The sequence below is a fragment of the Miniopterus schreibersii genome, assembly GCF_964146895.1.
Source record: "Miniopterus schreibersii genome assembly, chromosome: 5".
NCBI lineage: Eukaryota > Metazoa > Chordata > Mammalia > Chiroptera > Miniopteridae > Miniopterus > Miniopterus schreibersii.
The window spans coordinates 14,565,493-14,587,066 of NC_138106.1; positions in this window are offsets into that span (position 1 = coordinate 14,565,493).

Consider the following 21,574-nt stretch of genomic DNA (forward strand, 5'->3'; position numbering starts at 1 on the left):
CAGTTTTATGGTTTTTGGCCATTCTCATAGGTGTATAGTGGTATCTCCTTCCTGTTTAAATTTATATTTCCCTAATAACATATGAAGTAGAGCATCTTTTCTTATGCTTATTTCCTATATGTATATCTTCTTTAGTGAGGCGTCTTTCAGGTCTTCTGCCTTTTTTTTTTTTAATTTTATTTTTTTAGTCGGGATGTTTGTTTTCTTATTGAGTTTTAATAATATATTTTGCATAACAATCCTTTATCAGACATATCTTTTGCAAAGATTTTATCCCAGTCTGTGGCTTTTCTTGTCATTCTCTTGACAAGACTCATTTTTTATGTAGTGAAAACACACATATTTGCTTATGCATGGGACTCGTGTACATTTATATTTGCTCTTCTATTCATTCAGCATATATTTATTAAGCATCTGCTAAGTATGAGGAACTGTGCCCAAGATAAGATTACCAACCTAAGCATGGGGTTGCACATGCCTCTAAGATATAATGGTGCATATTTTAAATCCTAAACTTGTATTCACACCCTTTGCAACTTAGCCTCTGAAATACTGCGAAGCCTGTCCCTTCCTCTTTATTCCCGGAGACTACCCTGACTACTCTCCTTATCATGGCAGATGATCACACCGAATGGGTTTCATTTCTCAATCAGGTCTCCCCCTTCCAGTTCCTCCTCTACATGGCTGATAGTCATCTAAAATTTAGATACAATCAGGCTATATTTCTGGTTAAAAAATGTATATGACCCGCAGTTGTAGCGGGTATCAGTTTTGTTCTGCAACACTAGAGTGCAAGAGATATCACTTCTCTTAACTTCTCTAAAATAGTTAAATTTTGCTGATCCCTCTTCTATTTAATCAATGAGAAACTCAATTTCAGTCTTTTATTGGGCTCCTTCTCCCACCAAGGGTCTTTCTTCTCCTACCAAGGAATCTCATACAGAATATTCAAGAATGGGTTTCCTGGTATTAGTTTACAATGCTTGCCTCTGATCTTTACCTTGACTGTATCCAGGTGGTCCCATGAAAGTAGATATGCCAAACCTAGCTCTTTAGAAATATTTGGTTTCTGGCCAGCAAAGCAAAAGCATCTGAGACAAGGAAAAGCAAAAGTTAGGAACCTTCTTCGGTGGTAGTAGTTAAAAAATATATGAAACAAGAGAAACAAAACAAGTTATCCTGCCTCACGGAAAGAATCCTAATTCCTTAGCATGGCTACGAGACAGGTACGCTTTGCAATTTCACCTTCATCCCATGATGTGCTGCAGCCAGTTCACACCAGCTCATGAGAGCCAAGTGCTAGATTTTTAGGAATGTTGTGAGCCAGTTGTTAAACATAGCTCTTATTTAAAATTAAATAATATAAATACCACTGGATAACCCTTCCTACTTCCCTGAAAAGCCCTGTCATCCCCATCCGAGCTCTCAAAGCACTTTGTAAGTACTCGTATTATAACAAATTTGACATTGTTCCTAATTGTTGTTTTTACTAAAATATCCCCAGACTATGAGCTTGTCAATAAGATTTTTCATTAGGAATTCAATAATTGTTTGGTGAGTGAATAAGAGATTGACTCTTAGAAGTTAAAACCTATTCCCTTCCTGGTATTTTGGGATTACCCCTCTACCCAGCAGCACTCATAGTTTCTCAACTCAAGCTTTACATACCTGGGAGTCTGAGTCCTTTCATTTATTTTTATTCTTATTTTTTGTTAATCCCCACCTGAGGATATGTTTTTCCATTGATTTTTTTTTTTTTTTAGAGAGAGTAGAAGGGAGAAAGAGAGAAACACCGATGTGAGGGAGAGAAAGACACATCAATTGGTTGCCTCCCACACTCACCCCGACCAGGGCAGGGAGCATGAACCTGCAACCAAAGTAAGTGCCCTTAACCAGGAATGGAATCCACGACCTTTCAGTGTATGGGTCGACGCTCTAACCACTGAGCAACGCCAGCCAGAGCAATTCCCTCCATTTTTGATCACTCGTCACAAGAAAAGCTTGGTCTCTCTCCACAAGAGATGTGACTTTCATTCTCCAGGGCTTTTACTCTGGTGGAGGGTTAAAATGTGATCAAATACAAGTACTAAAGAAACAAAGAATGTTTAACAATCTCCTGATGTACAGAGAGCAAATGACAAGTCTCGACATCCACATATAATGCCCTGTGGTACATGAGCCTAAAATGAGATGTCCATGTGGCAGGTTGGTGAGCCAGTGCAGCACTCCCTTCAGCCCAAATTGATACTTTGGAGGCAGAGAGTGGATATGGTGAAAACTGTGGGACTGGCTGACGTGCAGGTTGTTAGGCAGGTTTGTGGATGGACAAAATGGCCAGAAGGGTTGCTCATCACATAGGTTACCTGGGAAACATCTTTTAAAATGTTGTGAACACTCTGGAAGGTACATGTCAGACATGTGACAAAGACTGAAGAAAACAGGTTGAAAAACCATTGCTTTTGATTTTAGACTAGGCAACCTCAAACACGGAACTGTTTCACCTAATTTCTGATTCCACAAACAGCTTTGGGGAAATAGTTGTTGCTTTGCCCTAGTCTTCCCAGAACAAGAACCAAACATACCCGAGGACACCAAATGACACCAGCACCCCACTGCCAAGCTGGCACCGGCAAAGATGTGGGCTATTTGCAGAGAGCACACCGCCTCTGCTGTGAGTGGGCAATAAACTACCAGGGAGATTCGTGCTGCCTGCCTGGAGACTGGGTTGCTAGGTGCCTCTGAAGTAGTGAGACCGAGAGGTGTACATTATTTCCCCCACACTTCTTATTTTACACAGTGACAGTTGTAGCCTGGAAACAAAAGGAAAGAATAGCATCTGTGGTATTAGAAATAATGGCCAGCCAAGGGCCCTATGGGGCAGAAGGAGCAGGGTTGAGGCTTTTATCAAGAGCAGGAGAAAAAAAGTAATGTGATTTGGTTTCACCATAATTGCTTAAGCAGCCTGGGTGAGAACTAATTATGAGTTCATCTGGCTCCAGAGAAACTCCCCTCTCCCCTTCTCCAGGATGGTACTAAAATATCAGCATTGCGTCACCAGAAATCACTCCCATTGGTGGCCTTTCTTAAGGAGAGCAGCGGCTCTGCTCTCTGAAAGTCACTGGAATCTGAGTAGACCAGGAATTTATAGCTTTCCAAGGCAAATAAAATATTCCTGGCACTCACTTGTCACTTGAAAACTCAGGGTGTTTATCCATTATTATATCACAGAGGAAGTTTTGTTTTAAAAATGTGGGAGTGATGAAATGCAGAGAAGAGAAGGAAGAGACAAGTTACAGGCTCTACGTCACTACAACAGCTCTGCCATTGTTAGACTCGGAGGGAAATACTGGTTTTCAGAACCAGGCTGTTCATTGATGATATCTTGACACTCCAGGGTTCTTGCCAGGCTCTAATGGCTCTAAAGAGGTGAGTATTTTTGCTCAGTAAGTTGGTCGCCTAATTCTCAAAAATGCAGAGCTAACATTGGAAGTCAGCAGGATAGAGCTTGAATTAGTTAGTAGTCTAAATTACTTCCACCTAGATGAAAGTTAAGTAATGCTGTTCTAATATGCTTACTTGTACTCTTTGTGAGCTCTGAGAATGAGGCAAGTTGGATTGTGTAACAGAAAGAACATGGGTTTAAATCCTGGATCCAACCTGGGTTCAAATCCTGACTCTGATACTTAACAGCTATATGTAAGTTACTGGCCTTCTCTGAGTGTCAGATTCAACTGAGAAATGAGGTAAAAATATCAGTCCTTTTGCAGTATCTATGTAAGGATGAGAAATGTGTAAAGTGTCCATGTGACACTTGGAACAGAGGATGTACAAGATAAATGGTAGCGCATGCCCCAATTATCTCTCAGTGAGAAGGCCTAACTTGAGCCTCTGCAGGAGTGGCACTGTGCAGGTTACAAAGACATGCCACACGTGACTTTTGTCTTCTGAACCATCACAATTTAGTTAGATGGGGAGGGCAGTGGAGGTAGAGGGGGATTAAAAACTGTCTCACGCAAGTAGCAGAGAAACAACACTATAGAATTAGAGTCTAAATCATGTGGTTCAAATTCTATGTGGGGTAGGAATTCAGGGAAAAGGAAGGACAATGTGGGTGGAGCCATAACTTCAACCAGAACTTGAACAGAAAAACAGACACAAACAGGATTTGCCAACAGATAAGATTTACACAGAAGTCAAACTGTTGATGTAACAAAAACAGAAGGCCAACCCATTAAGAGACTCATTTTGGCACCCAAAGGACATGCTATCAAAACCAGCCAGCTCTGGTTGCTTATTCTGCAGGGTCACATTCTTGAAGAGAATGGAGCCCTTTGGAAGTTCTAAGCGTAGATCCTGTCTAGGCTCACCTGTGGTAGATGGGACCTGAGCGGCCACCTTTATTTTGCAAAAAAAGTCAGCTTACGGTTAGGAAATGAGGAGCAAAAATAAACCATCCAACTCCATAAAAAGTCCAAACTGCAATACAAGTTTAAATGTACTGCTTTGTAAGTGAAATGGTTTACTCTACCCATGACTCTGTTGATCTCCTTGTCATAGATTTATTTAAATATATATTGGGCTTATGCTTAATTCCATAAGCATGGATGAACAATAAATAGCACTTCATTTTCTGTAATTCATAGTAATTTGAATCTGCACCCCCAGGAAAATCTAACCTTTGTAATTACTGATCACTTTCTTAGTGTGAGAAGAGGAGGGCAAACACAATAGCACTGATTATGTATTTAAGTTACACCCATGCTTTATATTTTGTATAGATTTGCCTAAATACTATATGAACTTGAATATAAATGATACTTTCTCCAAAAATTATGCCATAGAAATAAAAATAATTGCCCTATATCTGAGTCTTTACGAAGTCTCTCTTATTATAGGAGTTCTATTCAATTATTTTGAAAAGCTAATTGCATATATCCAAATAAAAGGTATAATTTTTCTCCAAATTTTTCTTAGAGATAAAAAAGCTCACCTTATATTTGAACCTGTACAATGTCTCTCCTGTTATGGGAGGTCTATTCAATTATCCCAATTCAGTCTCAATAAGTACAAGTTCAAATGCTAGAGAAAAAAAGGTAAAAATATTTTATATAGATTCGAAATTATCCCTAGAGGTATGAATTCTAAATAGTAACAGTTGGGTGGCATTGTAAATAATTCTTTTAAAGAGCAACTTAAAAAGCAGTATAGTAGGGATTAGATTGGAAAGATTATAAATGTAAACCCATGGTATGGACTGAATGTTTGGGTCTCCCCAAAATGTATATGTTAAAATCCTAATCCCAAATGTGATGGTATAAGGAGGTATGGCCTTTAGAAGGTGATTAGGTCATTAGGGTGGAGCCCTTGTTATTGAACTTTCTGCCCTCCAGAACTATGAGAAATAAATGTTGGTTGTTAAGCCATTCAGTCTATGATATTTTTGTTATAGCAGCCTGAACAAACTAAGACAACCCGTATATGAAATAAACTAACTGTGGAGTGAAGGTGACTGAGTGACTGAAAAATGCTCATTTGTTTTTTATACTTTTCTGAAACCCCATGAAAACATGGTAAATAATTTTTTTCCAGGACATCAAATCATAAAGGATAAGAATAAGGGAAGACATGACAACCTCGAAATTTGAAAGTTGGGAAGGTTAATGAAAGGTAACTGATGTGCCAGATTCAAGAGTGCTGGGTCCCAAGGTGGCAGAAAACCTGAGAAGCATTTGATTATACACAAGTTTTGAGAACTGGAGGCACTGGGCAGCTCAGGAAGTGAAATGAAGGTAGAGCAGAAAACAAGAAGCAGTTAGAGTCTCAAATTTCTCTACCCCCAGCAAAAGCCTAGAGGTTTATTTTTTGAAAAAGCTAAAAGAGAGGATTCTAGGAGAGCTGGTGGGTGGCAATACAGGACAGAAAATTGTGATTAGGTGGATGTTGGCATGTTGAAAACAAAACTCATCCCTGCCCCCTACTCCTCTACTTGGCTCTTAGAATGCTAGCAATTAGGCCAGAAAGCAGTTCAAAGCTATTTCTCTAATGAGTCCAACCCAATTCACACACACACACACACACACACACACACACACAAACACACATACACACACACACACACAAAATCAAAGCCTGGGCCTTCATTGTTCAATATAGTAGCCACTAGCAACTTGTAGTGATTTACATTAAAATTTAGATTAATTAAATTAAGTAAAATTAAAGCATCAGCTCCTCGGTAGCACTAGCCACATTTCAAATTATTAACAGATACATATGCTAGTGTTTATGGTATTGGATGGTGTCAATAACATGTCCATCATTGCATAAAGTTATATTAACATTGACCCAGACAGATATCTCTGTAGGGGAGTCAACAATATACACTCTCACCCTCTTAAATATGTAAAAATATAACATTAGAAATTTAAAAAATACAGTGGCCTAAATGAAAATGTCAATAGAAGTGTTAGAAGATAAAACTGGAGCCCAGCTGGGCGTGACTCAGCAGTTGAGCATTGACCTAGGATCCAGGAGATCGCGGTTCGATTTCCAGTCAGGGCACATGCCCGGGTTGTGGGCTCCATCCCCAGTCGAGGGCGTGCAGGAGGCAGTGGATCAATGACTCTCATCATTGATGTTTCTCTCTCTCTCCCTCTCACTTCCTTTCTCTGAAATCAATAAAGATTATATATATATAGAAGATAAAACTGGAGAAATCTCTCAGAAAGCAAAGCAAAAACAGGATTCAAAAAATGAAAAAGGAGAAAAAAAATCAGAAAATTAGAGGACAAGCTCACAAGCTCAACATTCAAATAAAAAAAATCCCCAAGAAACATGTCAGAGAAAATGAGGGGAGAAAATTATTTAAGAAACATTTTAAGTAACTTTTAGAAAAAAAATGACCTAATAATACCCAGTGTGAAGGCGAGTCCAGAAAACCCAGGTAAAGGCTGAGAATGAGCCACACCAAAGTCACATCATTGTGAAATCTTAAAATGCCGGGACAAAGGCAAGCTTGAGGGTAAGGATGGTCACCTAAAAAGACCAAGAATCTAAATAGCTTTGGATTTTTCAACAGCACACTAGAAATAGGAAAGCAGAGCCTTAAAAATTGTGAAGACTATTTCTCAACATAGATGTCTATATTCAGCCAACCTGTCAAATAAGCATGAGGAAAGAATAAGGGCATTTTCACACATTCAGGGTGTCAACATTTTCATATCACCTGCAGCCTCTCCCAGATAGTGCTTCACACCAGGTAAAACAAGACAACTGAAGACAAGGCAAGAACCTAGAGACAGGAACTCTACAGGGGAGACAAGGTGGAGAGAATCGCAGAACCCTGCTCAAGAGCACGTGCAGGGCCACAGCCATGTGGGGGCCCTGAGGACAGCCTTTCTGGATCAGGGCACGTTAGCATTCTTCAGGAAACGCCACAACACCTTACGTGACTGAACACAGCAAGAAGGGATTTAAGCCAGTGGCAGAAAGTTTCAAATAGGAATATGTAGAAAACTAATCCAAAAAAAAATATTTTAGGACAATTATTTAATCCAGGGAAAACACAGTTGTGAACGAGAGGAATAATCTTGTATAAATCCCTGTATACCAGGCGTAACTATGACTAGCATGTATGTCATCATAGTAACAACAATTTTTCTCTAACCTAAATTATAAAATAATTGTACTAGAAAGATGGAGAGAAAAAGAGAATGCATGTGAAGGGGTGGTGCGTAAGTGTGAGGACGAAAGGAAAACCATCTTCCAAAGTGGGATGTACTAATATTAACAGATAATGACTGAAACCAAGAAAATCAAGAATGAAAATTTCACCATAACTCTGGGTGTAAGAAATACATTTCTTTATTTTGTTTGAATCAAATTGAGCTCTTAGAGCAGAAATTGCTTGGCAGAAAATTCCATTTACGTCATTTCTGGGCTGCCCTCCTCCACTCCCAATTTCAGGTGATATAGAGGTTGAGGATGGGGAGATCTTCTACATTCTAAAATACTGAAAGGAAGCTTGTGGTCTCCACCGTGCCCACGGCTTTGCTCACTGTCCAGGTGACAGGATCTGGTCCCTGAAGGAAGTTGTATCCATGGCTAAGCTTGAACAAGGGTCTCTGTCATCTCAATTCTTGAGACCTTCTCCCTGTAGGAATCCACCCAGCTGGAGGGTGACAAGCAGGACCTGTAGTTCCTTCTTTGGGAACCACCCAAACTCCCTGCCTCCAGTTCATCTCAAGGAATTGGTTGTCCGTCGTCAGTTTTATTTCCACCCTCAAAAGCCCTCATCTTTCTTCTCTTCCACTCTGGGTGATAGGCATAGTCCCTCCCCACTATGGGCCTAGTGTTCCAAAACAAAACCTACAAAAAGGAATGAAGCTGTCCTCATGGCAACCTCTGCTTTGCATTCAAGCAACCCAAAGCCCCTGGGGCAAAGAAACACAATGGCTTGGCTACTTTCTTGGAATGGGAAAGGAAAAAATACCTTTAAGCAGAGAAAACCAAGTGCATTTTTTTAAATTGTAGAGCAATAAAATTAAAAAGCCTGCCTTCAATATAAGCATATACATATGCAGTATAAAGAAGCAGGTGTTTATGTAATTATGTTTATAACGTATGCAGTTGAATGGATGCCTGTGTGAAAAGAAGACTTTCACTGTAAAAGCATTAACTTTTATTACAACGACTTATCTCATCCTCTAGTCTTCTACTATTGCCTTTGAGCCACATTCCAAACCCAGGAAAAAAACATGTTTATAAAACTGCAAAGGTCATGGCCAGTAATGGAAATTGATTTTACATGCTCGGTGGAGTGTTTTTAAAACCATGGAACAGTCTAAGGGAAAAGAAATCTATTTAATTACTCGACAGTCTTTTGTAGTCCATTAAAAAGGCTCCACAATTGTCTACCTCTCCTGAACCAACTTAACATAAATCCCTCCCGTTAAAGAAGCACTTCTTAGAAATTGCATAGAATGCGCCCTGCTGGAGAGGTGAAAACTCCAGAGGATGAACTCAGACTGAGAATAATGATTCCTGCATGAGGACAAGCTGCTCCCTTTAAATGTTTTAATGAGGCAGAAATTTTCACTCAAAGCTCCTGCCCAATACCTGAGTAGCTGGTCCCTCTGAACTTGTATTTTTCTCCCTTCACTTTCTGTTTGATGAGATGATGGGGAAGAAATCAATAATAGCCTCTACTTCAGGAGCAATTATGGTACATTTTTGCGTTTATTCTCTTTGAACTTCAGTCTATCATGGTCAGCACTAAAAATCTTTTCCCCACATTTCAAAGCAAATTCATGATACGTAATATGAAATATGATTTTACCGTTATTAACAATAGATTGCTTTTTAAATTTTTATCATTTTAGATGAGAAACAAGAAGAAAAACGTATATGAATTAGATTTAAGGAGCTGTATGTTTGAATGACTACTTGGTTACACAAGCAAGCGTGCTTATCTTGATAGGTCAGTGGTCAAATGAGTCTCCCAGGACAATTTTTCTCCAGCTACGGGAAATCAGATTGCAAGTCTTTCTTAAGATCATTATGTTCATTGGATCATTAATTCAATTGATTCCATTTAATTAAAGTTCATGAATAAGGGCATGGTCAAGCACTGTTGTCTGGAATTTTAGTAGTCTTTTAATTAATTAATTATGCATTATCTATACAGTATTTATTCTAAGTAACTTGGAAACCATGATAAATGATTTGTATAGTCGCTATTAGTTTAAACAAGTTATATTTCAGAGTGATGAATAGTACTCTCTCCCCTTGCTAAGAAGACTTCACTGTAACTGCTATGTCAATGTAGGTGCTCACCTAAAGGCACTTCAACTTTCTTGTTGTAACTGAAATGTAGCTTTCTCCTGATTCCTTCCCTTGCCGCCCATTCCAGGGCAGCCTCCCTTCTACTAGTCCTAAATCAGCAAAAGTTTCCATTTTTATCCTTTCAAACTGCGGTTTCCTGCCTTTAAAAGAAAAAAAAAAACAAAAAACCAACTACCCTCAATAATTTCCATTGCTGGCCAGGTAGCTCAGTTGGTTAGAGCATTGTCCATATATGCCAAAGTTGTGGGTTTGATCTCCAGTCAGGGCGCATACCAATGAATACAGAAAGAAGTGGAACAACAAATTATGTTTCTCTCTCTAAATAATAATAATAGCCCAGCCGGGCATGGCTCAGCGGTTGAGCGTCAACCTAGGATCCAGGCGATCGGAGTTCATTCCCCATCAGGGCACATGCCTGGGTTGTGGGCTCGAGCAATGACTCTCTCATCATTGATGTTTCTCTCTCTCTCCCTCTTCTTTCCTCTCTCTGAAATCAATAAAGATATATTTAAAAAATAATAATAAAAAATAAAATAATAATAATTTTCATTGCTCTTTTGAAATTCGTGTGTTTGCTGATATTTAGCTAGGTCCATCTCAACCATTACCCATGACCCTTCAGAAAGTTTTGAATTACTGGGTTAGTTTTCTTATTCATCTATGATAAGCTAAGAAATGGGACCCCAACATACAACCATGCCCTAATCCCTGGAACCTATAAATGTTACCTTATTTGGAAAAGGATTTGATGTGGTTAAATTAAAAATCTTGAGATGAGGAGATTGTCCTGGATTATCTGGGTGGGCCCTAAATGCTGTCACATATGTATTTATATGAGAGAGGCAGGAAGGGGCTTGAAATACATACAAAGAAGGCAATGTGAAGACGGAACAGAGAGATTTAAAGATGCAGGACTTGAAAATTGAAGGGATCACAAGCCAAGGAATGCCAGTAGCAGTCAGAAGCTGTAAGAGAAACGGAACTTACTCTCCCTTAGAACCTGTGGGGGGACACAGTCCTGCCAACACCTTGATTTCAGCCCAGTGGTACTGATTTTGGAATTCTGGCCTCCATAACTGAGAAAGAATAAAGTCTTATTGTTTTAAACCACCAAGTATGTGGTATTACAGAGCCATAGGGAACTAACACACTACACTATTCTTTCCTTTCATTTTCTAAGACTTCACTATCTATACAGAGCTGAGAAGTCATATAGAAAATCAGTAGAGGAGTCATAAAAGCCCATGCATTATCTCAAGAACAAAGTAGTAACCAACATCTTTAAATATTACCAAAAGGTTGAGATAAAGATTTTGAAGAGTCTGTTGAATTAGGGAATTATGAAGTCTTCAATAGCCACAAGAATCGTCTCAATATGGTGTTACATACTACATATTTAGTATGCAGTAGATTAAACAATGAGTGGAAAGTCAGAAAGACAAAATCAATGATAGAGAAATATAAGGCAATTATTTAGAATGGAATATGGGACAAAGATAAATTTTTTATTCTTAAAAGGGAGACTTGAGGATATTCATAAGAAAACAATTGGTAGAGGAAAAAGACTGAACACACAAGAGGAGAGAGACTTGATAAAATGAGGTCTCTGAAGAGGTGGGCAAGACTAAGCACAAGCTAGCTGCTATGTTAAAAGATGAGCTATGAACAGATAGCCACCATTTCCTCAGAGATGGGAATGAAGAAAGTAAAAGTGGGTATAGAAGCCACCAATTTTGTGTTAACATACGGCATATTGCATTTTCCATCCATATGATCTAACTGTAATGTAACTAACAGTGGTAATGATCTAACAGTGGTAATGTAACTGTACCACTCCTCCATCAAAATATGGAGTCTTTCTCCTACCCTTGAATCTAGGTTCTTCTTAGTGATTTGTTTGACCAATAGAATGCAGTAGAGCTGACATTCTGGGACTTCTATGGCTTATGACCTAGATTTGGAATGTTTGCTCTTGGGCCTATCCTTTCAGACCCAGCCACCATGCCATGAACAGCCAATGGAGTCACGCAGAGATGCTGGCCCCATGCAGGTATTCTGGTTGACGACCTCACCCCAGCTCCTAGCTTACAACTAGCATCAATTGCCAGCCATGTGAGAGTGACATCTTGGGCATCCAGCTCAGTCAAATCTCCAATTGTTTATAGGTCAAACTGACTGTAGGTTAAACTGCAATCACACCAGAGACCCAAATGAGAACTGCCCAGCTGTGCCTGTCAACCCACAAAATCTTAAGAGGAAAAATAATTTTGTTTTAAGCCACTGAATCTTGGAATGTTTTGTCACCCAGCCAAGGCGAATCAGAACATGGAAGAATGGGGAGGTAAAAGAGTTCATGCTCTATTTTTTCTTAGTTGAATAGAATGCTAAATGATTTGGGATAGCTAACATGAGGAATGAAACAGATAATTGATCAGAAACATGTAAAAAATAGCTAAACAGTGTTGAAGGCCCAATTCATGTCATAGACCCCAAATCTGTGATGACATCAATCCTTTTTATGATTTTTCTCTAGTAGAGCTCAAAAGATTCATATAGTTTTAAGGTTTGGCAATACACAGAAAAACAAGGGGCCAAAGAGTAGAGGATGGTGTCGAGAAAGTGTTTAAAGCAGTAAATCAGTGCCTAGGAGCAGGGCTGAATGATGCTTAAGGCACAGAGCTTAGGGCCCACAAAAAGTTTTAATTTCTTTTAGAAACAGAAGAAAAATAAACTTTAAGGCCAAAGAAAATGTTAAATATATATGTAAATATATCTTTATATAAGTGCAATTGTAAAATATAACAATTTTATTTTTTATTGAGCAAGAGGCCAATGGAGGCAAAAATGTTTAGGGCTCATTGAAATCATTATGTGGTCCTACCCGGAAGGGGCAGACAATATGAGAAAAAAGGGAGATATTAAGGATCAGAGATCTTGATTAACTATTATAAATTTGCAATCAAATTTAGAGAGCAAGAGACCTAGAAGGATAAGAGAGCGTGATGAGGAAGTGGAATGTGAGTTTTAAGTTTTTGGAAAAGGAGAAGGGTCTCATAGATGGTGAGAAGTTCTAAGATATGCTGGATAGAGGTGTGAAGGGAGGTGGCTGTCTGAGCAAAGATCAAAGACAGTGGTGAGGAGAAGGTTGAAAAGGTCCTTAGTGCTGAAGTGATCCCCCATAGCGGCAGGCGTTAGAAAGACTAGGATTCTAGATGGACCAAAGATTTGTATATACAAATAAACACATAAAAATTGAAGGAGTAGAAGAAACAAAGGAAATTTTTTTCTTAGTTGACATTTACTGACAAAATTCACATTAATTGGTATTTTAAGAAGCTCCTTAATCAAGTTTTACAAAAATGAAATATACTTTTAGTACTTCTTTTCTATCAAAAATAATGTGAATTTTTTTCTTTTTAAATTGAGATATAACTGACATACAACATTACACAAATTTGAGGTATACAACATGATTCTATATTTATATATATTGCAAAATGATCACCAAAATAAGTCCAGTTAATGTCCATCACCATATATAGTTACAAAATTTTTGTGTGTATGATGCAAACTTTTAAGATCTACTCTCTCAGTAACTTTCAAATATGCAATACAATATTATTAACTATAGTCACCATGGAGTACAGAAATTTTTTAATTATCTCAAAATAGGGAAAGTATAGGTATAATATAAATAATATAAAATATAGATAGCAAAATGGAAAGATTGATCGACTAAACAATATGCAAATAAAATTGTTCTACACAAGAAACACCAAAACCAAATGGCAATTTAACAAACTAGGAAAAAATATATTGCAACTCACTTTCAGTAGAGGTCTGTGTTCCTTGTTTTATAAAGACCTGCAATAAAATAGGTAAAATAAGTGTGGGTTCTACACTGAATTCTTACATGTGGCACACTGTTAGATGGGCCAGATACCCAGATATAGAAACTCGGGTACAGAGATTCATCAGGGCAGGAAGCCCCGGATGCTTGGCAAGGGGCAAAACTGGGAAAACAAGAACCTTGTCCCCAGGCAGGTCCCAAATGGCAGAGCCTCCTCATAGGGCTCCACTATTTAGTAGAGCATAAGAGAGATAAAATCTCTCCTCTGAAGATCATACTCTTCGGTTCATGACCTTTTGAAACTTTCCTCCTCTTCTGTTCACTTTATTGCAGAACATACCATCAGTCTAAAAGACCTGCTAATCTTTACTACTGTGTTTGAGGATATTTTGAGATATATGCTTCGTGGAGTTAAAGAAAATTCCAGGTGTAGTCTAATGTTATACAATTACCTTAGCATAGGTTTAAAAAATTAGATTTAAACTTTGCAGCCATCTTGACCATTGTTCAAGCCAGACAGAATCTAAGCTCCCTCCTTCAAACCCTTCATACCTATAGACACAGGCTCTGACCCAAGTCTGTTCCCTTTAGTTTCAAATAGAAGTTACACCACTAATGACCACCTAAATTGCCAACTTGGCTTGTGTCTCCTAAATGTGGCCCTTGGGAAACCTTGACTGGCTTGTCCTAAGCCCTTTTTAGCTGAGCCTCCAACACCAATATGCAACTCTGTTATTCCGTATGCTTTCCTTATCTGTTCTTTTTTATAGTTCTTTTCAAGGTTCTTCCCATCTTTGAACTTTCCTAAAGCTGTTACCTCACACTGTATTCTCTTAAATTTCCCTCTGAACCCTTAAACTTTGTATTTCATAGATTAACTCAGGCCCCAATCTTAACCTATAGACCCTTCGCTCTTGGAGAGTGTGTGAATTTTGTCAACTTCGAATGGTCCACTCTGAATCTTTTACTATGTGGCACTGAAACCAGAAATAAGTTAGTTATTTTTACCCAAATTCAGATATTTTTGAAATAGTGTAAAATAAATCTCATCTTCCCCTTGTTGTCACCATAATCAAATGGTGTCTAGTCTATCACACTTGGTGGTGGCTGGGCAGTACAAACAAATGTCTTTAGTTTATGGCCTGTCATAGATGGCATTTATGTGGAGAAATATGTAAAATGATAATCTGTAAAGAAATGCACAAAATGAAAATATTATCAAGAGTGAATTTTTTTAAAGTTAAAATAGTTAATACTATCATGTTGATTCCCCCTCCCTTCTCTATGAAAATGAGTATTTTATATATTTGAGGTGTTGGCTGGAGTCTGCATTTATTACTGTACACTAACTTTTTGAAGGTCATTCCAGCAATGTTTCAGTGTATGTGGAATTTATAAAAATTATTTCAAGCCCAGCCAGCATGGCTCAGCAGTTGAGCATTGACCTATGATCCAAGTGACCGAGGATCGATTCCCAGTCAGGGCACATGCCCGGGTTTTGGGCTTGATTCCCAGTCAGGGGCATGCAGGAGGGAAACAATCAATGACTCATCATTGATGTTTCTATCTCTCTTTCTCCCTCTTTCTTCCTCTCCCTGAAATCAATACATATTTTTAAAAAAATTTTTTTAAAAGTTATTTCATTAAAAAAGAATACAAGTTGACATCTGTGAGTGCTATCTCACATTAAAGTAAAAACAAAGTCAGCTGCCACCTGGCTGCAGCAGTACTTTCATTTGACACTTTCAAACACTTGGCTTAAAATAAAGGAGTGTGCTGGCCAACGAAACGCAAGAAACCATGGAAAGCAGCGGGGCAATGAAATTGGGTAAGAGCACGACATTTGCAGTTCAACTGTTTTATAGTCTAAGACTATAAAAGCAACAAACTTTAAAACTATACTAAACCACTTACCAATGAACTCTATATGATTCTACAGTAAGTGTCATAATCTTCCTTTCCTCAAGAAAAAATTATCAGTTTTATATTTCAGCTAAAGAACCTACAATGCCAATATAAATCTATTTAGTGGGTTAATACATTTTACTGCTCAAATTTTTATTATCCTCTTACTATATTACTTTCTCTACAACTGTCTTAACGTCTACACTTGATGTCTCCATTTTCTCAAATTCACTTCATTTCAGGTTCAGAAGAAGGGAAAAATCAGAGATTCCAAGTGTGAGAAGCATACCATGTGCTACTGCAGACACTGAGATGTAGGGTTTCATGGGAGAGGGCTCTGGGAGCTAAGAGCAGGCAGCAAGAAACAGGGACCTTAGTCCTACAAACATAAGGCAACGGATTCTGCCAACAACCAGAGAAAACAGCCAAGCCATTCCAGCTTCTGACCTACAGTACTGTGAGATAATAAACTTGTATCATTTTAAGCTATGTGACTTGTGGCAACCTGTGGTCATTTGTTATAGTAGTAGAAAACTAATGCAGATCATGACAACTGACTGAAATGAGGGGAGAGTGTGTAACAGGACATTATACGAGAGGTGAGGAGGGCAGGTTGAAAGAAGGTACATGAGGGGGCAACTACTGCGTGGCCTTGCAGAACATTGTAAGGCCATCTGAGTGGGCCAAAACCAGTTGAAAATCAAAGGATGAGTCCGAAGGATTTGCTTATCAATGGCCTATCCTCCTAAAGAGAGGAGTTTGTTGACTCCAAAATCATTGACCTGAGCCAAGGGTAGAAGAATTGTACTGAGATGAGATAACAATTAAGGAGGAGCAAATTTAGTGGGGGCTGAGAGGCGGGGGCAAACAAGGGTTCGTCTTGGGACATGTTATGAATGAAATGCCTATAAACGTCTAACTGAGGATGTTCATTAAGCTGTTAGATGCACAAGTCTGGAGTTCAGAGAGTTGTCTGGAGCTGGAACTATTAATTAGGAAGCCCTCTCACATCAAGTGTTCAAAGTGAGAGGTGATTCGTTCAAACGCCAAGGAAATGAGTGTAAAGAAAGGCGGTGCTTTGTGACTTATCCCTTTCTGAAAGACTCTCGTATACTGTATTTTTTTGATTTACAAATACAAATATGTGAATGATCTCATGAACCAAATATATTTAAAATATTTAAAATATAAGCACGTGTCATATAGTTGAAAAAGCCCATTGAAATTTGCATAAGTTATGCACCCATATCAAAACACTAAAACACTAATGACTTCTATTCCTTCAATAGTTGTTGCTCTAAGACATTTTAACATCCTAGAATTATGTACACTTACATAGATATAACATTTATGGTGAACATCTAATGAGGAGTATTATTCTTCCAATTCATTTTGGTTCCTCAGCCCTATGAAAATTCAGTATTTATACGTCTGCAGTTGAAAACACAGGCAAAACAAAACAGAAAAATAGGAACACAAGAACTTTGTTCTACTCTGTTTCCTTCCACACATACTGCCCCATTGTGTTTCATTTGTTACTACTGATATGGGTCATAGCTAGTTTATTACTTTCACCAACTCTCCTTCTGAGAAGAAAGAAGTATTTGTGATTGTTTTAGGCTAGTAAAAAAAAAAACACTCTAAGGAAAAAAAACACCTCTCTGTCATAAATCTCTCTATATGTATGCTTTCTGTGCTACAAAAAAGTAAGAGTTGTTGAAACCTTCCTACAAGGTAGAGGAAAACCTGACCTGCTGCAATCATCTGCCTAAAGTACTCCTATGAGGACTACTTTTGCCAACCACATCACAAATAATTATTAATATGGTAACTTTAGCTTCACGTCTTTAGCTTTTCCTGGGCCAGGTATGGGCTGGGAACATGCTCTTTACGGAAACATTTCATTGGATCATCTGCTGATGAAGCAGATTTTTAAGCCTTATCCATAATCACCCTAATTAGGCCATCAAATGTCAGGACTTGCTATGTGAGTTTGATTAATTCTAGCCATCTCTGTGGTGGAACTGGCATTGCCCACATGGAAAGGAGTGACTCTGCCTTGGAAGCAATTTCCTTATGCTTATGGTCTCTCCCCCTCTACCTGCTTGTATTGAAAAAGTAGCAAGGAAGGTTTGCAATGCTGCCCTCACAGGTCTACGAAACTTTTTTTCAGCTGGAAGCACAATAAAATCCAAGCCCTTTTATATACCTGCAGCGCCACTGCCTTTATATCTTTTTGTGGCACTTAATTTATAATACAACTTGTGATATGTAGATTGTTCACATCTCTACCTTCCACAGATTGTGAACAATTTATTTGTTCACTTTTTTGATCCTAGAAGATGCACTGTTCCCAATACCGTAGCACAAATATTTGACATGGTTATGCAGAAGAGGGCCCCTGAAAACTGACATACAATCCCACTTCCCCATCCCTACCCTTCCCACCACCATACAACTGACTGAAAAGAGCAAAGAAAAGTAAAAACAAGGGGACTTGTTTTCTTAATAAAAGCATGCTTAATGCTGTTCACTAAGGGATTTATATATTTAAATCTACTTATCTTGTGCCTTTGAGGAAACACTGTTTCACGAAGTTTGTTGTGATGGTTAATTTTATGTGTCAACATGGGCTAGACCATGGTGCCCAGTTGTTTGGTCAAACTCTAGACTAGATGTTGCAGTGATGGGTATTTTGTAGATGTGACTAACATTTATAATCAGTGGGCTTTATATAAGGGAGATTACCCTCAATAATGTGGGTGGGCCTCAATCTGTTAAAGGCCTTAATAGCAAAAACTGAGGCTTTCTGGAGTAGAATGAATATTATTTCTTTAAGACAGTAAGAGGAATCCTGCCTATGGATTTTGGACTCAAGCCTGCAACTTCAACTCTTGCCTGGGTCTTCAGCCTGCCAGGGTGTCCTACAGATTTGGACTTACCAGCTCCCATAATTGCATGAGCCAATTTCTTAAAAGAAATCAATCTCTCCATATATGCATCCAATTGGTTCTGTTTCTTTGGAGAACTCTAATTTATTTGTATTTCAAAGCAGTTCTTTTTTTTACAATATTTGTGAACCTTTTGCTAATTGAATATAATTATATTCTTAATTTTGTTACAGGGAATAAGGGTAGGGGTTATTACACTACTTACTAATAGAATTCAGTTTCTCTGCTGGTGTAGAGTACTAGAGAGTGTTGTCAAAGGGCCTGGCCGGTGTGGCTCAGTTGGTTGGGCATCATCCCATGCACCAGGAGGTTGCAGTTTGATCTCCAGTTAGGGCACATGCCAGGGTTTTGGGCTCGATCCCCAGGAGGGGGTGTGCAGGAGGCAGCTGATTGATGTTTCTCTCTCAGCGATATTTCTATCTCTCTCTTCTTCTATCTGAAATCAAACAAAACATATTTTAAAAAGTTAGAAAAAAAAATAAAAAAGAACTCAACAACAATGGTACCTCTTCTAACAAACAGGAAAATTTTTTACCAGTTTTTAATATGAAGCTCTACTTGAGCCCAGAGGGTATGGCCCGCCTATACATTTTCCTAACCTACCTCACACGAGTTAACAAATCCTAGCCAATTACCAACAAAGAATCTGAGAAGTTGGATCAACATATTTTCTGAGAAAGATGGGACATGTCAGGCCTGGTTGGTGCAGGGAGGAGGGTCTCACCAGTTAATACAACTCAAAATAGGAAGTTTCATTGCCTCATTCAGTTTCCATTGCCTCATTCATCAAGAGAGTTTGTGTTGTGACTTTTGGAAGTCGTTTCATTGCATGATGTAATGGAAAAAATAATATTACAAATTTTCTTTACTCTTGTTTTTTTAACCACTGCCAGTTTATGGATATTTAAGAAATTGAAGCAAAGAAAATAGGTCTAATTTATTTTAATTTAGACAACTGATTAAGTCCTGGAAAACTCTGAAGAAATATATTGAAGTGTTTTTAGAATTAAAATGTTTTAGATCCCATTTGACACACCTCCAACGGTCCCCACAGGCTGCATACTCTCCCCCGATGTTCCATAACAGAACTCTTTCTGTCTACTATAAAAGTGACAGTTTTGTATTCAGATTCCAGCATGACATGTGGATTAAGAGGATGGTACCTGAGATTATTGTTTTTAATACTGAACTTCTCTGAACTCAGAGGAATAACAGATTTCAAAGAGTTACACAGTTATTTTGTGAAAAAACAAGTCCTGATTTTGAAAGCTATTCATAGTTTTGGTGCTTGCACGTGAGTCGCGTTTTCTGTGACTTTGGGATACAACCACAAGATGTCAGTGATTGTAAAGCCCCTCTCCTATTAAGGTGGCTCATTTTTCAAAAGAAACCAGTTGTGTTAAAAGCAAACTAGACCTATTAACCCACCATCTTACTGAATATTTAGAGTTCACTGTGGAAAGGAATCAGCTGTGAAAGGAAAAGTATATATTATTGTGAAATTGTTTATATCAACTCTGCTCCCCTACTCCAGCCTCCTAAAAGGATGGTCGGGGTCGGGCTTTGCTAGACCAATTCTTCGGGGCTTTTGTGACTCCAACTCAGGAGGAAAGAGCTGGGGGAAAAGATCTGAAGCACACAGCCAGGGCTGCAGAAGTGGCTACGTTTTGAAAGTGCACACGCAGCGACCTTGTGTGAGAACAGTGGAGGAGAAAAGAAGTGTTTAAGATATGTTATTCGCAATTTATCTGCTTCACGGTGTTCAGGCTATGAGAACTTTAAAAAGTCATTTTGAAATCAGATTTAAGGTACTTGCCTGTGTTTTTTGGACATGGACCACATGGGTCACAAATTTCTAAACATTACACAAAATAGCAATCTCGAGCCATAGAAATTTCAGACCAAATTTTGAGTAGTATTTGTGGCTTCCTAGCTATTTTATGAAATCGCAGCGATAAAAGCTTTCATCAGTAGAATAACCTCAATCAGATTGTTAGGAGTTTAGAATGAAAACACCCTCACATCTCCTAGAATATTCCGGGGTATAAATATCAGTACTCTCTTCAAATAGACCAGTCCAGTGGCCCTAGATAGAAGAGTATAACTTTTAAAAAATAAAGTTCATTGTACTGGTCTTGGGATTGCCTATTTATTTTTGCTAAAAAAAATTACTGTTTTGAATTGCTAATAGGCTATAATCACAAACATCAGTAACACGAATTTAAAATATTCATAAAACTGGGCTGAAAACATGCTCCGAGTCCTAGTGGGCTGTGAGGAATCTCGTCCATCTGTAACTTGAATAATCAGTTCTTAAGTTAGAGCATGTTTTAGTCAGAAAGAGTGAGCACTGGCTCTCTTTTCATAATAATTTTTAAAAAGAAATCGCTTGTATTTGGGGGGGGGGGGCTGTTTGATGTCTCAAAAGTTCTTTCGCCAAACGAACACCACGGTGCCAAGTCAATATAAAAGGTTGCAAAGATGCTCCCCCTCTTCTTCAGAAAGTTAATGTACCTCTTCCACTTTTTTACTGGCTCAAGGATTAAGCCTCGTGCCCGGAGGCCCTCGCACGGGGACGTCTTGGTAGCAGGGAGCCGCGCTCTCGTCCCTCCGTGCGGCCGGCGTCCCGGGCCCTCCTCGGGCAGGACCGGGCGCAGCGCCGCCGGCGGGACACGGCGGCCGGCCAGCGGTGCCGGCGCTCGGAGGCCACCTGCGCACACCGAAGGCGCTGGAGATAACCTACAAGGTAGCATGGCGGCTGCACATTGACGAGCCTGCGGCGGCTACAGCGAGAGGCGGAGGACCACCGGCCCAGGAACGCGGGCTCCCTCCCGTCGGGCCCGCGTCGCCCCCGCCCGCCGCCGAGCCCGGGGGCCTGAGAAAGGCAGCTCAGCAGAGCTTATCTAGAACTCGCACCCCCAGCACCGAGGCTGTCAGGGCGCAGAGGCGCAAGAAGGGCGCAAAGGGCGAAGCCGAGCCAGGCAGCCGGCGGACGAGGCCCGCGCGGCCCCCGCAGGCTCGGCGGCCA